This window comes from Pelobates fuscus, chromosome 4 (genome assembly GCF_036172605.1).
Source record: "Pelobates fuscus isolate aPelFus1 chromosome 4, aPelFus1.pri, whole genome shotgun sequence".
Taxonomy (NCBI): domain Eukaryota; kingdom Metazoa; phylum Chordata; class Amphibia; order Anura; family Pelobatidae; genus Pelobates; species Pelobates fuscus.
Window position 1 is genome coordinate 46,967,303 of NC_086320.1, and position 18,939 is coordinate 46,986,241.

An 18,939-nucleotide genomic window follows, 5' to 3' on the forward strand; every position below is an offset into this window, starting at 1 on the left:
CCAAATTTGTGAGCAGTTGCGAGAGAAAGAACTTGGTCCAAAAAGATGTGCTGATCATTATGTGGACCGTAGAGGTTGACCAATGTGTATTGGGCATTGTTAATTATGCATTGGAGAATGAGGTATCTCCCTTTTTTGTCGCTTACTTTTTTGATCAGTTGGAACGAAATTTCTTTGCTTATCAGGATTGTAACTCCCCGTTTCTTTTTCTTGTATGTGCTATGGTACCCTATTGGAAAGTGTTTGGACATGAAGGTGGGTTTGTGCGCCGTCTGAAAGTGGGTCTCCTGATAGAACGCAATGTGTGCTTTGTGTCTTGTGGCTTCCTGGAGTGCGAGACGTCTTTTGTGAGGGGAATTAAGGCCTTTAACATTTAAAGAGAGGACATTAAGAGCCATACTTGTGGGTTGTTTGGTTGTTTGTGAACCTTGGGTGTACTACTTGGGTTTCTGTATCTGTTAGGTGTATGGGCAGGTGGCTCACCTTGACATTAGGTCTGAAGGTTGACCCCGAGTTCTTGTGGGCTTTATGTGAGGACATAAATGCAAAGGTTGTCTGGGCAGTGGCTAGGACGTATGCAACATGTGGTAGCTCGATCTGTTGTCTTTGGGTGATTCTGCGGGTGTAACGGGACCGGGGGGGGGGGGAGTAGATAACTTGGATGGGGTTATATACAGGAAGATGGTCTCCATAGTGGGACCGAGAAGTCATAGAGACAATTGAGCAATGAAGCTCGCGTCGGGGGAGGAGTCTTCTGTGGACCCAGAGGGGTTAACCCTTAACTTGTATATTCTTGGGGAAAGCACTATCTCAAGTGTTAAGTTTCCCATATGTAGAGTAATAGGGCTTGGGTGTATGTTAGTTGTTTGTTACTCAGATCTCCAACAGTAATACATTTCCAATAGCTAGTTATAAGATCATAACATGGGACAGCAGCCTAAATATCAATTTAAACAGTTATATAACCAACAAGAGAAAGAAAAAAATAAACAGCCTTTTTTCTAGATCCTATACATAGTTTGACTATCTTGGTTGTACCTAATACATATAGAGGTAGCATCTGCTTGTGCGTGGCCTGGTATTATAATTCCTGCAAGATGTCCAGTTATATATAGTGCCCACCTCGTATGGGTGAAATCATGTGAATTAACTTAATTGGGAAAAGGGTTGATATATACGACCGAGGGCTGCATATAGGATTTAGGGCTACTTGAGCAGCGGTGTGCTGTGCGAAAATAGCACATAGGAAATTACATTTCTGGTGAAGCTAAATAGCATTAAACATATTAACATTTTAACATAGTAAGGGTGGAAATACCACAACATTATGAGGAGAGCCCATGACCAGATTACTGGTGAGCTGGGTAATAGATATTCTTGGGAGGGCATTGTGAGACAGTCACTTAGCTGTGGCTACAGATTTCCAGTCCTGCGGTATTTTCAGCGGTGAAGTGACGGCTGGTTTCTTAGCGGCAACGCCGGGTGTGATATCTTCTAGCGGGATGTTCCATGCGGCCAGGAGCTTTTCCCCGATCTCTGGTGTTGCAACGACGTGTTCGGATCCGTTGTATCGGGCTATGATTTTCGCTGGAAAGCCCCATTTGTATGTTACGCCGGCATCTCTCAAGGCTTTAGTAATTCGCTGAAATGACTTTCTTGCTGCCAGGGTAGTTGCCGAAAGATCAGTGAACAGGTGAATATTATGGAAGGTCTCCGGTAGGGCTGGTTGACGTCTAGCAGCCTGCATTATCTGTTCTTTAGTGGTATAATAGTGCAGCCTGGCGATAGTATCTCGAGGCATAGAGGTTGGGAGATTTTTGGGCCTCGGTAGCCGATGAATTCTGTCTATTAAAGTGGCTTCTTCCGTGAGCTCCGGCACCATGAGAAGGAACAATTGTTTGGTAAATGAGCTTAGGGCCTTAGGGCCGATATCTTCAGAGATGCCCCGGATTCGGATATTGTTCCGTCTATCTCTGTCTTCATGGTCCGCCAGTTTAGTTATGATAGAGGAAACTTTCGCTTCCATGGTCTCAAAGGCTGTAGACATATTATTGTGCGCCGAGATGATCTCCTCCGTTTTTGTTTCCAGATAGTCAGTTCGCTCACCAAGTGATTGTAAATCCGCCCGGATTTCTTTGGCCATTTTGGCAAAGTCGGAGGTTAAGGATGACTTCAGTTCATTAAGCATTCTCTGTATAGATGCGTCTGTTGCTGGGATGGCTTTAGCCGAGACAGAGGTAATGTCGCTTCTGTCGGAGCTGGAAGCTGGCGATGTAGGCCTGCCGGCGCCATCTTGGGTGCAGCGTGGCGGTGACTGCATTGCCGAGATCTGTAAAGGAGCCGGTTTTGGCTTTACTTTCTTCAGAGAACGGTGAGCCATCAACTCGGGTGATTTCCCCGTCGTAAGTAGGTAAGTTTAGGTGAGTTTTGTTCTGTTAATCGCTGTCAAATAGTGACTCCCGCACGGAGCTGATCTAACAGGCGTCCGTCTCCATTAGCCGTCAGGCCACGCCGCCATGATAAAGGTTTTTAATAATTAATATTAAAGAAGCTAAGGCAGTCTCCTGTTCAATCAAAAAAATATTTACTGCTAAGCTGGTTTATCAATTTACAAATGCACATTCAATACATGATCCAGACCTCTTTTAAATGCAGCTTACTGAAATAGTCAAATACAAAAATTACTCTAAATTGGGTCTGTAAAGAAAGTGCCATAGCAAATTTTAAAGTGACACTATAAGTACCATAACAAGGTAAGTACCTTTAGCATAATGGAGGAGTTTGGGGTTTGGTGTGTAGTCTATATGCCCGTGCAGTCTATATGCTTAATTCTCTGCTATTTAGAAGTTGGTTTACAGTCTTCCTACTCATTTCCTGTGAGGAAAGATCTAAAGTTTAAACTTCCTTTAGTGCACAATAATAGGCTACTAGATCCTGCAGGAGCTTCCTGTATGTGACTAAGGTTCAATTAACAGAGCAGGAAATAAAACCTAAATAAACATGCTATACTGATTAAAAAGGAAACCATTTTTCCATGCAGGCTGTGTGAGTCACTGCCAGGTGAGGTGTGGCTAGAACCGCATAAACAGAAATAACAGTGATTTAACACCTATGTGGCAGATAATTGAGCAGTAATACTGCAAGGACATGACTTTTATACTAAAACTGCTTCATTAAGATAAAGTTGTTTGGTTTTAAAAGTATCACTTTAAGCACAGAAAGTTTAAATACATAGAGGTTTTTTCTCTAAGGTGGGAGAGGAGGGGAGGAGCTTAAATAATGCACAAGGAATAACATATTTGGGGCTAAAATAGACAAATCGGAAAAATCTTTTAATTTTGATTTTTTTATTTAACTTCAGCTATTTTAGCCAAAATCAAGCATGCGGTTACTATAGCAGAGTTTGAGAATTTTTCAAAGTAATCTATTCCTTCATCTATTATATTTATGAATTGATTTTTCACTTTAGTTTTGGTTCATTGTAAATAGATCCTGAAATAAATGTCATATACGTAGGGTCTTATTCCCTAAACAATGAGCTGTAGTGAATTGAAAAGCTGAAATACATATTTTAATTCAAATGTATTTACATTTTCTCAAAACAGCTATTTTTCTAGCATTGCCAAAATTTTGTACATTTACCTTTAAGTTCAAAGTATCTTGCTGTTTCATGAATAAATCTCTCTTGAATAATGTTGTGACTAACCCCAAATAACCTTATGTAGCATGCAGTATAATTACTGAGCAGCAATAAGATTCTTTAAACAAAACTCTTATACAAAGCCAGATTTACGATGACCATCATGATGGTATTTTTTATTGACTGATAAAACCCAGTTTAAAATGTTAAACAATACATGAAATTCTCCCACATAAAGTAATGTACAGCAGGTTGATTCAGTTCACTGGCTTCAATGCAATTGTCATATAAAGTTGTTGTGATGAGCTAGTGGCATTGTAATTACCAATCATTCCCGCAAAGGTTTACTGAAATGTACGGATGTCTTGATATTATAAAGAATTTATACTGAGGTGTTAGAAGTGATTTGAGAATTCCATTAAAAGAAACAACCTTAATCATGCACAATAACATTGCATTCATTTTTAATAAATCTAATCAGTAGTCTGAAATTGCTCATATGCAATATTTATTAGATGGGCATCTTAGAGTGGAATTTATAGCAAGTGACATGCGCACCTTTAAGTCCACTGTTGTTCTATGCTGGGGAGATGGGACGTTTTTTGTCAGTTTTTGAAACAAGAAGCACTACAATTAATGAATACATATTTGAAAATCATGTTTCTAACCCACTTTGTCATTTTCACATAGAAAACAAAGAAATTCATAATTTTGAATTAGGATGTCAAGCGCACATTTGCATCATAATAACAATAACTTTAGAGCTATATTGTGTGAAGCAACATGTTTTTTTTTATAAATCACAGTCATAAAGAAGATCCTCTTCTGATTTAATGCACATATGCTGCAGCTCCACGTGAATTACCTGTCTAAGGGGGCATAATAGTTAGCTGAACAGCTGCTTGTTTTCCTTAACCATTAATAGAAACATAGGAACGTAGAATGTGACGGCAGATATATGGTCTGCCAAATGTTCTAAATACTTTCATTAGTCCCAGGCCTTATCATATAGTTAGGATAGCCTTATGCCTATCCCACGCATGCTTAAACTCCCTCACTGTGTTAACCTCTACCACTACAGCCGGAAGGTTATTTCATGGGTCCACTACCCTCTCAGTAAACTAATATTTCCTCATATTATTTTTAAACCGTTTACCCTCTAATTTAAGACTAACCTCTTGTTGTGGTAGTATTTCTTCTTTTAAAAGGGTTTTTTAGTTAAAGGACCACTATAGTGCCAGAAAAACAAACTTGTTTTCCAGGCACTATAGGGTCTTTAGGTCCCCCCACCCTCAGGGTCCCACTCCCGCTGGGCTGAAGGGGTTAAAACCCCTTCAGCCACTTACCTTTCGACAGCGCCGGGATCCCTTGGCGCTGGTGAACTCTCCTCCCTCTGCCGAGGTCAGCGCAGATTGCGCAGATTGCGCATGCACGGCAAGAGCCGCTCGCACGTTCAAACCACCCGTAGGAAAGCATTTGTCAATGCTTTCCTATGGACGTCCAGCGTCTTCTCACTGTGATTTTCACAGTGAGAAGCGCGGAAGCGCCTCTAGCGGCTGTCAGTGAGACAGCCACTAGAGGCTGGATTAACCCTTAGTGAAACATAGCAGTTTCTCTACACTAGAGGGACCTGGCACGCAAACCACTTAATTGAGCTGAAGTGGTCTGCGTGCCTATAGTGGTCCTTTAACATTAAAGGGATACATTTTAGTGATTATGGTGAATAGAGTGTTCCTTTAACAGGTAGCTTTACTTTTACAGAAAGGTTGGTTAAAGCACATAGTCATTCTACAACTGACTTTAATTGTTCTGACAATGTTACATATAAAATAAAATAACTAAACTAGACACAACTGACAATCAAAAACTGCCCGCCCAAGAAGCGGATACGGATCCGATGAAGTTTAGATCCATACATTAACATTTACATCCACTATACCAGAAAATGGAACACCTTCTTACTCATTATCTTTCACAAGGAGAATTGTTCCTCCTGATTCTCTTTAATATTCTCAAATTCAAGCTTTTTTGCCATTGGTTCAATAACTCGGACCATTCATTAATACACGAGCACGTATGTCTTGACTTGTCACCTTTTTTATTTGAAAAACTATATGCAAACCCATTATGCCATAATACTGTATTGATGTGATCATAAAAATTGAGCCTGCTGATGCTGTTGTGGCGATACAGGCACTGTTGTACTTACCTGCATACTACAAATAAAGAATTATAAAAATAAAAAAATAAAAAAATAACTAACTCTTTAAGAGATTTCAATGTCATTTTAAGACTATTTATACTGTGACTGTAAACAAGAAATAACAACCATAACACATCTAACCTTTATTACCAAGAAATTTTAACTATCTCAATGACCAATCCCGCTACCGAGATGATATGTTTTCACATTTAAGAGAGTTCCAGCACACATTGGGTTAATTCACTTTGCAGCTAACCCTTCCTATGTCAGCCTGTTAAAAAAAATAAACCACTATTAAAGGCTGTATGAAAGCATGCTCATTATTTTTTACCAAGCTACTAATTTAGTGTTGTTTCCTGATTGATCTTCTGTTGTTGACCTGACTGGGTTACTAGTTTACTGTGTGCTTGCTAACCCTGTCATTGGATAGACACTTACACCCATCAGTGGATTTGTCAATTTGTACCTATGCTAGCTGTACTTATTTTCTGCTATTATTTATGAGTTTCCAATGAGTTCATTTTCAGCCATCTGAATGTTGCTATGATAAACAGCAATTGGGCTGTGGTCAACGTTTACTTTGTTTATTACTTTTAATGAAAGTGAAATTACATTTTTGAAACAAGGGGGGAATTTGGTTGCTTTTGACATATAAAAACAAGATGCAGTTATGTTAAATAAAGGAAGTACCAGACACTTCTTAAGATTTCTTCATTTGTTTACATCTAGGAGTGTGGCTGCTCTGGGCCATTGTGTACTCCATTGGGGCTGGACTCTACTAGTTTTTATGTAAAAAGAGAAAATATTGGCATTAGTTTAGGACAAGTAGTCTGGGAAGAGGGTTTTGAACTAACAAACTTGGGAAGAAAGTAGATTAATAGACTTCAGCCATTGCCTTTTTGTGTGAATAAAAAATAAAATCATATGTGCTTCTTTAATTCAGTCATTGATTTGAATGTCTGGGACCGATATCAATCAGATTTCAATCAGTTCTGTTTCAGAATGCATTACAGCAGTCTCCTATTGAATTGACATTTAGACAGCATAGCCAGCTTTTTATGAGTGGGGGTATGCTTGTTCTCACTATTCAAGGGCCATCATTGTCCCGTAGCATCATGGGGTGGGGTTATAGTATCAACAGTAATGAAAGGCATGAACCCATCTTAGAAATAGCAGAGAGACTGAGAGAAAGAGCGAGTGAGCATAGCAGCAGCAGTTCTTGGTCCCTGTCCAATGTTAAGTGTATGTTGTTAGCTTTTTATCACCCCCAATAGTCTCAGTGTCTGCCTGAGATCTGATTAAGCAAGGAACTTTCAATATAATATGAAAACTGACAGATATTGTTGATAGACTTCATCATATATGGTCTTTAAAGTGTACAGTCACTCTACAGTTGAGACCTTGGACACTCATGTTGTGGCTAGTTGAAAAGTCGTAAAGCTGAAAACTGCAGGACTGGGGCTGTGACTCTGAGCACTGATCTGATTCTGATAGTTTATATTTGTAATAATGTTCACTTCTGTTAACCATGTCACCTACTCCTTGGATCTATATTAAAAGTGCAGATTGATCATCTCCCACCTCTGATGCTAGCCTTCAAGACTTCTCCAGGGCAGCACCTTTTCTGTGGAACTCCCTTCCCTTTTCCATTAGACTTTTACCCAGTCTCCACTTCTTCAAAAAATCATTGAAAACTCATGTCTTTGGGAAAGTATATCAATTAAACTGTTCGCAGGTTTTCATCCCCCATGACTCCTCTCCTGAAAGTGTCAAATATAACCTACTAAGCCCTCGGTGAATACTTTTCCAGCAGCCTACTTTGTTACCCCTAATGTAAGCTCATTGAGCAGGGAACTCAACCATTCTGTTTCTGTGCGTCCAACTCGTCTGGTTAGAATTACATGTTTGTAAGTCTACCAATTGTACAGCGCTATGGGATTTGATGGCGCTATAAATAAATGATAAAATAATAATAATCATATTACCAACTGCGTATGCAATATGGAGTTTTACCCCTGTGCACACTGTGAGAGCTAGCTCTGCACTGATATCTTATGATCCCCAGTTCTGATTAATTTCACTGTACTCTGATCAATCTGTAGTGTAACTAATTCGCTAGAAAGTTATTTCTATCAGTAAAGAGCAAGTTCACAGCACACAGTGCTTCCATGGCTGATGCTAATAGACTACTAACAGTCCCTGAAGCTCTTAATATGATCAATTTGCAGTAGAAATAGCGAGTTAGGAGTAGCGGACATGTTTCACAGCAGCATTTACTAGAAATTTAAAGTTGTCATAGCAAGAGCAGTACTGAAGAGCAAAGAGTATTAAATCAATGTTTACTTCTCTCACCCCTCAAAGAACTAAAATCTTTGTTATAGAATTGTACAATATATTACTACACACTTCTTGAATGAATGCTGAAGCATTTCTGAAATCGAATAATACCACTAAATCTAAGTAATAAATATAATATCATGCTTTAATCCTTCCTTTTAAGAAATTGTTTTACTACATAATTACTTAAACTTAAAACAGATATACAGCAGTATAATTATGTAAATGTAGACACAGATGAAAATAAAACATATAACATAGTATAGACTCCAAAGTAAGTTAAAAAGTAAAAAAAAAACAAAAAACACTTATTAAACAGCAATTTAGATATTGTGTATTTATCCAAGATCACAGAACTCCATGTTGCTGTATACAAATGACAGCATATCATTTTATTTTTTAAATCTACACTTTTCACATTGGCGATATTTAGATTTTTTTTAAATCTGTAAATCCATATAGTTAATATCTATGCAAAAGGAAAGATACTACCTTAAACAAATTCAGAGAATAAAAGAACAATAAAAATATTTGCTTGTAATGTTTGCTAGATGGATAGAATGCAATTTCACCTTTATCTGTGCAGAAGCTATTGTGAGAAAATGTTTGCATACACATTTTTTTGTAAGGGAAGTACGCACTAAAAACACAAAACAAAATATCTGTGACTAAAAAAAAGCAAATTGAGAACATCAGATTTTCTGATTACAAAATTAATTTAGCATATAAAACAGCTGGAGCATGAAATTATATAACTGGTTATCTAGAAGCTCAATTTGCATAAAGCATTTTAGAATATGTAGGTAGAACATTGAACCTATACATATGAAATGATGAATAGTTAGTGGCACATATAAAACAAGAATAACTCTAATGGATTCATATTTGCAATATAACTTTGTTTCTATTGATTGGAATCTGATATTATTGGAAGATTTTTAGGATTAATCATGGAAATGTTCCCATATGCGGCAGGCAAAATTAAATCAAACAACTGCTGTGAAGACTAGAAATTTGCTTTAGGCTATTTTATTTTCAAGCTTGACGAGTTGTATATTTTCCTAGAGTGTTTTGTGCAATTGTATATATTGCAACATTTTACTTGCAATATATATTTTTCACAAAATATATATTTCACACAAACACAATCCAGATATCATTAAGATACAATCTGTGTGTTTCTGATAAAGACATAGGAGTAGTCAACATAGTTAGGAAGTAAGTTAGGACTAAAGATTGCAGTAGGAGGTGATTATACAGTAAGGAGCAGGGAATTATGTTAAGCAGTTTTGGTCAGGTGAGGTGAATGAAGGTGGATAAATAAGGGGAAAATGTATTCATACTTACCATTCTTTTTCTTTCCTGATGATATACCATGACAGCACTACTGATTAATTAGCTCCTCACCACAACAACCATTGGGCAGAGACTAACCGTAATTAAAATTGAAAGGGTATATCCCCCTACATCCCCAAATCTAGTAGCAAGCCATCTCCCTATCACCAGGAAAGGAAAATATCAGTAGATATGCATAAATTTCACTTTTCTTGGCATTATCAATGGCAGCAGTACTGATACTGACGCTCATATCATACTTAGGGTAATAAACTTCAAAATGCAAAAAAGTACTATAAAAATTGTTAAACAAAAATTGTTAGCTTAATGAATCAGTTGTGGTGCTCCTGCTGTCTCACTGCTCAAATCTCTGTCATTTAGGAGTTAAATCACTTTGTTTATACAGCCCTAGTCACTCTTCTCTGCACATGATTAGCACAGCATTCCAACACTTCCTGTAAAGAGTCATCTAATGTTAAAACTTCCTTAATTGAAAATTCTCTTTCATTTAGAATTTCTTATCACCTGCTCTGTTAATAGCTTGCAAGACCCTGCAAGAGCCTTGTGTATGTAATTAAAGTTCAATTTACAGAGCGGGAGATAAAAACCGTTAACCCCTTAGTGACCAGGCCATTTTTCAATTTTAATACCGTTAAGGACCAGGGCTCTTTTTACATTTCTGCAGTGATTGTGTTTAGATGTAATTTGCCTCTTACACATTTACTGTACCCATACATATTATATACCATTTTTCTCGCTATTAAATGTTCATTCTAAAGATACCATTATTTTCATCATATCATATAATTTACTAAAATAAAAAAAGTAAAATATGATGAAAAATAAAACACAGCTGGCCATCATGCACCCATGTCCCAGTTGGAACATGTCTGAAGCCCTAGGGCTTCACCCTAGGGCATTTCACATGGTGGCATTTCAACACTTTACGTTTTTGTGGTGTTAATTTTCACTCACACATTCTACTTTGGGCATAGATTCTAAGCTCCTGTTAGGTGTTACTGCCAAAAGACACCCCAACATGTACTCGGCATCATCTCCCGAGTACAGCGATACCACCCATGCATACGTTTGTCGGGTTCACTGGGGGGGTGCAAAGCGAAATATCTGATATGCGTTTTTCAAATTTTACATATCTTGTTTGCCTATCTTCCTTTTGTGGCCCTTATCAGAAATCCCAATGTATTTTCTTGCCATGAGCGTGCATATATTTGAAAGGTTGACACCCCACAGTAGTTGAAGAACGTGTGTGGAGGTAACTGTTCAATCCTCATTTTTACACACGCACACTGCTTTTTGACTGTGATTTAGGAGAGCCCGTTGTTGGTTATTGCAAGAAAACACCCCGGGTTGTTTTCTGCAAGGCCTCCTTAGGACACCCATGCTCCCTCCATGCATAGGGTTGCCAGGATTTTGGGAAGGTACGGTTACAATTGTATGACTTGCAATTTGAGTTGAAATTGAGAGTATTTCGTCTGATAGGCCTATCTTTAGCTTGGGGCTTATCACATTCCCCAGTTTTATATATCGCCACGAAAGGGTACATACTTGAAACGTAGACACCCCGAGGTATTGCATGTGGAGTGCTTTGATGCAACTGAACGACAAAAAAAAAAAAAATGGACCATCGTGTGGTATCGTTTGAAGCAGTCGCCAATGCAAAGTCCAGGCTGTCCAGGGCAATCAGGACAGTAATATACACTATCTTTTATCTGCCCCCTCTTAGAACAGACTCTGCATCTTTTTTGGGGATTCTGCTTTGCCGCAGCCCCAACTCTGCTCTCTCCCATTACCGCCCGGGGAGCAGGTGCATCACGGTACAAAAGCTGAAACTGTAAAAATCTCAGTTGCGTCCCGGGGTTTGCTTTTTTGAACAACAAGAAAGTGTTGTGGGTTGCAATCTGCATTAGGTAGATTGCAACCTTTTTGTACCAGGCCCTTGTCTTTCGTATAATTAGGTAGGGCTGCAGCAGCTGATCTGCCAGATCAACCCCACCCATATGCCGGTTATAGGCCTTGATGCACACTGGCTTCCTTGTTCTCTCAGCTCTGCCACGTACAGGGAATCACTTAAGGGATATGAAAGTTGGTATGATTGATATCATCCAATCCTTCGATGAGACCACTTAGATGATAGATTGGAATGATTTCCCCTTGAATCTCCTGACATGCAGAATTTATTCAATTTGTACAGATATAGGATGGGTCTCCAACTGGGCATATCTTTTTTAGCCAGGAAGATGTGCTAAAAGAAGCCTGTCTTCTGTAAAAAAAAAATACAGATTATGTTCTGAATCAGTATACTGCAGATTACATTTCCAGTGCCCCTTGTTTGTCTTGTTTATAGGAAAAGAAGCCTTGGAGGAGGCCAATCTTGAAACTGCAGATAGTGTCCTGATGTAAGGTTTTTTTTTTATTTTTATTTTACTAATAAAAGGTGATGCACAGAGGGGCAAAGAACAGATTGGGAATTAGAATGAAGCTAGAGTTCATGGTTTTATTGGGTGCTGAAATGTCCAGGGATCACGAATTGTTGTTCATCTTGTAGCCTTGTATTTATGTGAATCTTGAATGTTAAGTTAATTATGTTTGATAGATTCAATACATGCCTGGGATAAGCGAAGAAGCCTGACTCCTATTAAGGAAGTTTTGATTGACCACCTGCCATAATTTCCTTGATAAAGACCTGGGTACAGGTCAAAATGTTGCAGATCCATTAAAGCTGCTTTAAATGTATCACGGTGAGTGCCTGCGATTTTGTTCTTTGATAATTTCCTGTTTTGTCTGGATCATCTTCCTTTGGATAGGCTTTCTTTAGACAAGAATTAATCAGCTTTCCATGCTGGAGTTTTACTGCTTTCTATTCTAGATCAATATTGCCTTCAGTCACCAAAGGAATAAGTTTCCTTGCTCATATACATTCTTTGTCTCTTCTCTGCTGAAGGAAGAAAAGCTTTGCAACTTTCTGCTGCTCTCTTGATGCAGTTGTCAAACTTCTTTATGAATAGCAGGTCCTCATGGAATGGAAGAAAGCAGAGGCTATTCTTGGGTGAGTTATCAGTCCCCTAGACTCTGTCACAAACCTCTTCACTCAGCCACAGAAAGGTATATAGTTCTGACTACAGATCATACTAAACTCATTAATGCCTCTGTACAAAATTTCACCACCAAGGAGATTTTCTCAAGCATTTCAAAAAGATGAGATCTGCACACCTCCTCTTCCAAGATTACAAGTCTTCCAACAACTATCTCATAGTTATGGAGATAGATGTGAGGGCTTAAGCTTGATGTAGACCAGTCGAGGCAACTGTCAGGGTACCTGAAGCCTCTACCTCCGAAAGAGGTAGAGACTTAGTAGTTTACTCCTCCAGCAGGTCGGCTTCCTCCATCCCTCGCGGCTCCCCTAGACACTCTCACGCCGGCCGCGAGGGATCCGTCTCATTTTATGACGTCACGCACGCTGCCCGACGTCATGACGTCAGTCCGGACCGATCTGTCACTCAAGTGACTGGAAGCCACTCAGGACTCGACGGAGGCGGGTATACTCACTGTAACCAGGGTATTTAAACCTGTTTCTCCCATTCACTCATTGCCCTGTCGTGGTTCTAGCCTGTCTAGTCACACAGTGCTCTGGCGATTTCAGTTATTCCTTTGGTTTCGACCCGGCTAGTTTGTCTTACTCTGTTTCCCTCTGGTATCCTTGACCCGGCTTGTTCCTCGCTCACCTGTCCTCTTGTTCCCTCGACCTCGGCTTGTTTCTGACCATTCTCTTTACTCTCCGTACGTTAGTCCGGCCATTCTAAGGTCCGGTATACATACCCTGTCCTGTTTGTACTTTGCGTGTTGGATCCCTGTCCCGATCCTGACAGCAACATCATATGCTTTGGCAACTATCCTCTTCTTGAAAGAATCCTTAATTGAACCATGATTATCTGCAGGTAAGGTAATATTCTTTGCTAGGATGACAACCGCTGCAGCTACCTTTGGCTGCTTCAGATTTCTGAAACCAACAATTTAGACATCGATTCAATATTTTTGAAATTATTTAATATTTTTGGATACAGAATTTGTATACAGATTTTATATATTTGTTTTTAAAATATAATTTATTTTTAATAAATAATTCATTTATATGTAATAAAAAAATTGTAATAAAAATATTTATTTTATATTTAAAAATCAATATATCAAAAATCAAAATGTGAATATATACTCTCTTCTAGAAAACAAGCCCCATCCATAGCCAAAACTAATGATTCATCTGGATCCTGCTCCAGAGCTCTACATTTCATGCAGGATTGTTCGTGTGAATCTTTTTTATTCCCCTCCATCACTGCTTGATGTATGAAAGATAAACAGTCAGCTACCAAATATATAGAGGAAATCTACAGGAGTTCACTTTGGTGAGGTGTCATGTACTGCAGGTTCCTGAAGGGAGAGAAGCAGAACTCTTGGTTATCAGACTAAAAAAAAGACACAGTAAACTACCCATAAGAAAAATAATAGTTGAAACACTAATTCTTCCCTGGGAGTGTGGACAGTAAAACAGATTGTGATGTAAGAGAATGTACCATTTTAGCCAGTATTCGTGCTTCTATCCAATATCAGTTGTAGATTGGAGCTAATCCATTAATAGTGCTGCAATTGATATTGAAGTTTGAGAGAGTTGGCCAACTAAATATGCTGAGGGAGTTTATTCAAATAGTTGTTGCCCAGAGAACTAAAAATGAATCAAGTTGAGAAATAACTGAGAAAGAAGTACTGGAATTGAGAAAGAGCACATGGATATGTGGGTGGTGTAAGAGATGTGGATATACAGAAGTGGGAAGAATGGTTAAGAGTATACATATGTGAGGTTGGAGGAGTGGGGTTATGACGAAGGAGCAAATTTAAATTTGAAAAATAAGAGTGTGAGCATACCATGGCATGTTAAAGATAATATGAGTGGATTCATTATAAATTTATTAAAGAGAAAATATGTTCAGAAAGTGTTGATAAAGGCTAAGCATGCAAGAACCAATTGAAATAGTCAAGGTTGGGGAAGATAAAGCAGTAGATAAGGATTATTGCATCAGAGAAAATGTAAAGCACGTAGATTTCCTGGATATTAAAGAGTTGAAAAACAACAAACAGAAGTAGCAATTAATATATTTCTTACATCCATAACTTAAACAAACAAGTCTCTTTGCTACGAACTAACCATGAATTAGTGAATAGTTGATTCAAATTTTTTACTTTTTTTGCGCAAGAATTTGAACTTATGAAACGTGGAACATTATAAGCGAAAAAAGGACCGCATCAGTAAACAAAAAGAAAAAAAAAACTGAAAAATCTAAAAGCTCATATAAAGAGAATAGGTGAAGGAAAAAAGGGATAGACAAAAAAAGGTCAACATAGGAAGACCTGGTAGGTATAATAGCCTGTTATCTGCAGACTGCAGACTGTCTGTGATGTCCAAGTGATTAGAAAATTATTATGTAGGTTGGCTTATACATCTATCTTTAAACAAAATAGGATTCAGAGTTTTGTGAATTGACCCCTTTTAGCTCAATTTTAATTTTTTTTTGTTCTTTCCCTTAACAAAAAAAAAATATGTCCCAGAAATAATGCTGCATGGCTTTCCGTGGCCTATAATATATTTTGTCACTACCATTTATAATTAATCTAGAACATGTTCCATATCCAAATAGTTTATTACATTTAGGACAACAACATAAACCACTTCATTGATGCATGATTACTAAGCTGTGCCATTGAATTATTTATCTATTTTTATCATTGCTATGACCTAAACATGTCACTTCTAATTCCCTTACTCCTTCAACTCTTTCATTTGACAATCACAATATTATTAACTTTTAAAACAATAAGGTACTGGTTTCTAGACGTTTTTTATGATTGAGTCTTTCTCTATAGTCTGTTATTTAGTTAGTGAATTTATATTTTTTACCAAAATGGTACCAAAAGATTCTTCAAATGTACAGTAATACATACCATACATTATCTTCATCCCTAAATTCTTAAAACTCATCTGTGCATGTTTGCTCCCTTCAGACAATATCAGTGTTCTTTTTCTGTCTGATGTGTGTACGTGTCTGTAAAACTTCCCCCTTAGCATCCTCATTTCTGAATTAAATAACCTCTGCTGTATGGTGTCACATTGACCTATTTTGTCAAGTTCTTTCTTTAAATCACAAATAAACCGGCAAAAAATGCATCCACTCATGCAAATAGTACTCTTAGAAGCAAGATTGTCATTTATGGTAAGATTATTTTTTAAGATTGTAATTTGTGGTATACAATATGTTGAATGTAAGGTGCGAGATCCTGTTGAGAAACCTGGTCAGCTAACCCAAGAGATAAAAATGTATTGAATTGAGATAATATATTAAATATGTTTTGGGGCGGGGCCAGGCTGCCGAGCAGAGCATTCGCAGGGGAGCTCAGCTCCTGCACACAACGACCCTATAATGCCCATAAACCACGATTTTAATCACATACCTCACCCATAAATGCGACCCTCGACGGATAAGGGCTGCCGGAACCGGGGAGAGGCTTGCTTACTGAGTTTTAGTCCCCCGGAGGGGAGATCTCTGCAGCAACAGGCGGTACCTTTCCTGGTGGTGAGTGGAGTGGACGGCCGCCGCTCCTCTATCCTGCCTACCGGAGCCCGACAGACCTGTCCCCCCCCCCCTCTGGGCCGGGCGGATGATCCCGGTCCCCACCCCACAGCCGCACTGGGGGGCCACCATATACCAAGCCGCAACGAAGGCCCGAAGCCTAAATCTAAGATGGCGGAGGCCACGAGTGAAAGAGCCCATCCACAGAGCCTGGAACAGACCGCTGATCCCAGCTGGACAGACAGGCCAGGAACGCAGCAGCGAGTACCGAGTCCGTGGACAGAGGATGTCGGCTATTACAACAGCCTGGGGCTGGAGGACAATCTCCTGTACCAGTTGCCCGTCGGTTGCATCCAACAATCACCGCAATCACCCAACTACCCACCAAGTTGCTCACACATCCGGGCCGAAGCCACCTTGAGGCACTGCCTCCCTGCAACATCCGCACAAGCAGAGGCTCACCCACCATAATCGCATCCACTCACGACCCTCTACAAACCTATGGTGGGGAAATGACTTGATCCGCATGTACAACAGGGATGGCGGACTAGCGACACAGACCCTTATGCAGACCCGGAGCTGGAAGAGAGCCCTAAACTGGCACACTGAGGTAGATAATCAATGGGACTTCCCTACACTTGTACCACCTCTGCCGATGATGGGGATCGGATGACCGGGTATCCAAGACCATGCCCGGAGCTCTTGGGTACCTACTGGAGACACCGAGTGAGGGGACATGCATGAGAAGAGACTCCTCACTCAGCGTTACTCATGTTAAAAGACACTGTACACAACTTCTGTCTCTCTGCTTTTTCTAAACATATAGTTGTGTATCATCAGTTTAGGATGACTACCTACGTAGTGTTAATAACTCAGTTTAAGCCAGAGCCTTGCCTACTGAGTCTTGTGTTATTGCTGAGGGGCGTAATGTCACAAGACTAGCTTAAGTAAAATGTGTTCCATGTTTGAGACCTACAATAATCCTGTATTACGCTCTTAATAGTCTAAATACAGATACTGCTCATGTTTATAATATGCTTCTGTTAAACGACTGAAAAAAAAAAGAGGCAAATATTACCCAGGAAATGTAATTAACTATGGTTGACGATGTTTTTAACCCCAGCTTGTAAACCACTCGTACATTTCCCTCTCTTTTTTCTGTACCCCATCTCACATGCCTCAATAAAAGAAAGATTGACAAAAAAATATATTAAATATGTTTTAACACTTAAATGGACACTCCAGACCCCTAAAGCACTTTAGCTTGCTGAAAAACTTGTTGTTATGTGTGATATATGTCCATTTTTTTCATTTTGCAAAAAGTGCACATTTTGTTAAAATGTCCACTTTTATAAATTAAACTGGTTACACCCACTGACTTTCAAGTCATGATAGTTCCTGGTTTGGATAGCTCAGTGGAGTTAAACTCAAAAGGCAGCAATTGCTCAGAGAACCTGCCTTGCAAAGACTACTAATTGAGCTGCATTGGAAAGTCTGTGATTGGACAGGTACAAAAGATATGGGTGGGGTTAGATGGGGAGGGCTTGCAAAGACAGCAAACAAGAAAACTGCAGCTTTTGCAAGTTATTTATAGATATAGCCCCAATGAAAAAAGTGCATAATTAAATGTATGCAAGTTTTAATTTGGGGTATACTTACAAAACAGTGATTTTTATTTACTTTTTGTGTGGGTAGTAAGGTGTCCCTTCAATTCTAAGGGGAAAGAAAGCTAAATGCTCTATGATAAATATATAAAGAAAATGTATCCCACATGAAAGATTAAAAACGACATATATTTAAAAACTATACTTAATTAAAGGGACACTATAGTCACCAAAACAACTTTAGCTTAAATAAGCAGTTTTGCTGTATACATCATGCCCCTGTATTCTCACTGCTCAGTCTTCTGCCATTTAGGAGTTAATTCACTTTGCTTATCAACCCTAGTCACACCTCTCTGCATGTGACTTGCGTAAGCCTTCCTAAACACTTCCTGTAAAGAGTCATCTACAGTTTATCCTTCCTTTATTGCAAGTTCTGTTTAATTTAGATTTTCTTATCCCCTTCTATGTGAATAGCTTGCTAGATCCTGCAAGAGCCTCTTGTATGTGATTAAATGTCAATTTACAGAGGAAGAGATACAATTGTTTAAGGTAAATTACATCTGATTGAAAGTGATACCAGTATTTTTTTTTCATTCAGGCTGTGTCAATCAGAGTCAGTGGTGGTGTGACAAGGGCTTCATAAACAGAAACACATTGATTTAACTCCTAAATGGCAGAGAATTGAGCGGTGACAGTGAAACTTGCGAAGCATGATCTATACACTAAAACTGCTTCATTAAAGGGACACTATATTCACCTAAACAACTTTAGCTTAATGAAGCAGTTTTGGTGTATAGGAGATGCCCCTGCAGCCTCACTGCTCAATCCTCTGCCATTTAGGAGTTAAATCCCTTTGTTTATGAACCCTAGTCACACCTCCCTGCATGTGACTTGCACAGCCTTCCATAAACACTTCCTGTAAAGAGGGAAGGCTTTCTTTATTGCAAGTTCTGTTTAATTAAGATTTTCTTATCCCCTGCTATGTTAATAGCTTGCTAGATCCTGCAAGAGCCTCCTGTATGTGATTAAAGTTCAATTTAGAGATTAAGAAACAATTATTTAAGGTAAATTACATCTGTTTGAAAGTGAAACCAGTTTTTTTTTTCATACAGGCTCTGTCAACCATAGCCAGGGGAGGTGTGGCTAGGGCTGCATAAACAGAAACAAAGTGATTTAACTCCT